The 4,011-nt window shown below is 69.4% G+C and overlaps 1 non-coding gene across 1 annotated transcript; it reads left to right on the forward strand.

Moving 5' to 3' along the window:
- Nucleotides 1–3,192: 3,192 nt before the first annotated feature.
- On the forward strand, nucleotides 3,193–3,311 carry LOC135979158 (5S ribosomal RNA). The gene has a single exon (XR_010596485.1). It is a non-coding gene; the product is annotated as a 5S ribosomal RNA (ribosomal RNA).
- The last annotated feature ends 700 nt before the right edge of the window (nucleotides 3,312–4,011 follow it).

Below are 4,011 nucleotides of genomic sequence, written 5' to 3' on the forward strand. Positions count from 1 at the left end.
CCTGGAAGTCTGGAAAAAGAAGAATGGAACCTGACGCCTCCGAGGAGGGGGCGCCCAGGGAAGGAGGGAGATCCGGGTTGACCTGCTGACCGGACGGGAAAGAGGCCACCGGGCGTCCCCCCCCTTAAAACCTAGGGGTTGACCTGGTGGCCGGAAAGCGAACCGGCCAGCAGGTGAACCCTTTCGATTCCACGGGTTGACCTGGTGCCCGGGAAGCGAACCGGCCAGCAGGTGAACCCGTTCGATTCCACGGGTTGACCTGGTGCCCGGGAAGCGAACCGGCCAGCAGGTGAACCCGTTCGATTCCACGGGTTGACCTGGTGCCCGGGAAGCGAACCGGCCAGCAGGTGAACCCGTTCGATTCCACGGGTTGACCTGGTGCCCGGGAGGGGACTCTGAAAATTTTTCAGCCCTTTCGACTCGGGGTTGACCTGGTGGCCGAGAGGGGACTCGCACGGCAGGCAAGCCGCCCTGGGCTCACCCTCCCCGGCCGCAGCGAGGGACTGCCACCCGGCCGACTGGATCGGGCCCCTGGAAGTCTGGAAAAAAGAATGGAACCTGACGCCTCCGAGGAGGGGGCGCCCAGGGAAGGAGGGAGATCCGGGTTGACCTGCTGACCGGACGGGAAAGAGGCCACCGGGCGTCCCCCCCCTTAAAACCTAGGGGTTGACCTGGTGGCCGGAAAGCGAACCGGCCAGCAGGTGAACCCGTTCGATTCCACGGGTTGACCTGGTGCCCGGGAAGCGAACCGGCCAGCAGGTGAACCCGTTCGATTCCACGGGTTGACCTGGTGCCCGGGAAGCGAACCGGCCAGCAGGTGAACCCGTTCGATTCCACGGGTTGACCTGGTGCCCGGGAGGGGACTCTGAAAATTTTTCAGCCCTTTCGACTCGGGGTTGACCTGGTGGCCGAGAGGGGACTCGCACGGCAGGCAAGCCGCCCTGGGCTCACCCTCCCCGGCCGCAGCGAGGGACTGCCTCCCGGTCGACTGGATCGGGCCCCTGGAAGTCTGGAAAAAAGAATGGAACCTGACGCCTCCGAGGAGGGGGCGCCCAGGGAAGGAGGGAGATCCGGGTTGACCTGCTGACCGGACGGGAAAGAGGCCACCGGGCGTCCCCCCCCCCTTAAAACCTAGGGGTTGACCTGGTGGCCGGAAAGCGAACCGGCCAGCAGGTGAACCCGTTCGATTCCACGGGTTGACCTGGTGCCCGGGAAGCGAACCGGCCAGCAGGTGAACCCGTTCGATTCCACGGGTTGACCTGGTGCCCGGGAAGCGAACCGGCCAGCAGGTGAACCCGTTCGATTCCACGGGTTGACCTGGTGCCCGGGAAGCGAACCGGCCAGCAGGTGAACCCGTTCGATTCCACGGGTTGACCTGGTGCCCGGGAGGGGACTCTGAAAATTTTTCAGCCCTTTCGACTCGGGGTTGACCTGGTGGCCGAGAGGGGACTCGCACGGCAGGCAAGCCGCCCTGGGCTCACCCTCCCCGGCCGCAGCGAGGGACTGCCACCCGGCCGACTGGATCGGGCCCCTGGAAGTCTGGAAAAAAGAATGGAACCTGACGCCTCCGAGGAGGGGGCACCCAGGGAAGGAGGGAGATCCGGGTTGACCTGCTGACCGGACGGGAAAGAGGCCACCGGGCGTCCCCCCCCCCTTAAAACCTAGGGGTTGACCTGGTGGCCGGAAAGCGAACCGGCCAGCCGGTGAACCCGTCCGATTCCACGGGTTGACCTGGTGGCCGGGAAGCGAACCGGCCAGCAGGTGAACCCGTTCGATTCCACGGGTTGACCTGGTGCCCGGGAGGGGACTCTGAAAATTTTTCAGCCCTTTCGACTCGGGGTTGACCTGGTGGCCGAGAGGGGACTCGCACGGCAGGCAAGCCGCCCTGGGCTCACCCTCCCCGGCCGCAGCGAGGGACTGCCACCCGGCCGACTGGATCGGGCCCCTGGAAGTCTGGAAAAAAGAATGGAACCTGACGCCTCCGAGGAGGGGGCGCCCAGGGAAGGAGGGAGATCCGGGTTGACCTGGTGACCGGACGGGAAAGAGGCCACCGGGCGTCCCCCCCTTAAAACCTAGGGGTTGACCTGGTGGCCGGAAAGCGAACCGGCCAGCCGGTGAACCCGTCCGATTCCACGGGTTGACCTGGTGGCCGGGAAGCGAACCGGCCAGCAGGTGAACCCGTTCGATTCCACGGGTTGACCTGGTGCCCGGGAGGGGACTCTGAAAATTTTTCAGCCCTTTCGACTCGCGGTTGACCTGGTGGCCGAGAGGGGACTCGCACGGCAGGCAAGCCGCCCTGGGCTGACCCTCCCCGGCCGCAGCGAGGGACTGCCTCCCGGCCGACAGGATCGGGCCCCTGGAAGTCTGGGGGGGGGGGGGAATCGCCCCACGCCTCCGAGGAGGGCTGCCCGGGCGGGCCTGGCCCCGGAGCTCGAAAAAAAAAAAAAGGATCGGGCCCACTAGAGACATGGACCAGGCCGCCCTGGGCTCACCCTCCCCGGCCGCAGCGAGGGACTGCCTCCCGGCCGACTGGATCGGGCCCCTGGAAGTCTGGGGGGGGGGGGGGGAAATGGAACCTGACGCCTCCGAGGAGGGGACGCCCAGGGAAGGAGGGAGATCCGGGTTGACCTGGTGACCGGACGGGAAAGAGGCCACCGGGCGTGCCCCCGTTAAAACCCCTAGGGGTTGACCTGGTGGCCGGAAAGCAAACCGGCCACTGGGTAGGCCGGTCGGCAACCTAGGGGTTGACCTGGTGGCCGGGAAGCGAACCGGCCAGCAGGTGAACCCGTCCGATTCCACGGGTTGACCTGGTGCCCGGGAGGGGACTCTGAAAATTTTTCAGCCCTTTCGACTCGGGGTTGACCTGGTGGCCGAGAGGGGCCTCGCACGGCAGGCAAGCCGCCCTGGGCTCACCCTCCCCGGCCGCAGCGAGGGACTGCCCCTCCCCACCCCCCGGCTGACAGGATCGGGCGCACTGGAAGTCCGGGACAGTATTTTCCCCGACGCCGGGGAGGGCGGGCGGAGGGGCTCTGGCGGCCAGCCCGGGCCCCGGAGCTCGAAAAGGAAAAAAGGACCGGGCCCGCGAGAGACGGGGGCCCTGCCGCAGGGGGGGGGGCAGTCCGACCGGGGCTCACCGTGCGGCAGGCCCGGGCGTCGGCAGGGGAAAGCGGGCGAGGAGGCGCGGGGCCGGGTGCCTACGGCCATACCGGACCGAACGCCCCCGATCCCGTCCGATCTCGGAAGGTAAACCGTCCCGGGCCTGGCTAGTACTTGGATGGGTGACCGCCTGGGAATCCCAGGTGCCGTAGGCAGCTTTTCCCGGTCCGAGTCAGCTCTCTCTCCTTTTCTGGGGGGGAAGGAGAGGGGGGGACGGGCCGGAAAGCCCCTCGTCGCTCCTGCCGAGTCGGAGGTCGCGGCCGCAGGTCACGGGTCTGGGCGCCTGGGGTCCGGCTCCCCACCCACCCGGCTTCCTCCGCGGAGGACCCCCCCCGGGGCCACCGAAGCCGCTGGGGGAGACGCCGGGCATGGGGCGGACTGGCCCGGACCCTCCCGGCCGCCGGCCCGCAGGTCCGCCCCGAATCCCCCCCCGCGGCCACCCAGGCCAGGCCTGGCCAGGCGGGACGGACGGCGGGTGTCCAGCGCCCAGCGGCTTCCTCCAGCGGGGACCCACGGACCCCAAAGCCGCAGGGGGAGGCCCCGGGCCTGGGACGGACTCGCTCGGACCCCCTGCGCCCGGCCGCCGGCCCGCGGGACCGCCCCGAATCCCCCCGCGGCCACCCAGGCCAGGCCTGGCCAGGCGGGACGGACGGCGGGTGTCCAGCGCCCAGCGGCTTCCTCCAGCGGGGACCCACGGACCCCAAAGCCGCAGGGGGAGACCCCAGGCCCGGGACCGACTCGCTCGGACCCCCCGCCTCCCCTGCGCCCGGCCGCCGGCCCGCGGGACCGCCCCGAATCCCCCCGCGGCCACCCAGGCCAGGCCTGGCCAGGCGGGACGGACGGCGGGTGTCCAGC

The sequence above is a fragment of the Chrysemys picta genome, unplaced genomic scaffold, assembly GCF_011386835.1.
Source record: "Chrysemys picta bellii isolate R12L10 unplaced genomic scaffold, ASM1138683v2 scaf694, whole genome shotgun sequence".
NCBI classification, from domain to species: Eukaryota; Metazoa; Chordata; order Testudines; family Emydidae; genus Chrysemys; species Chrysemys picta.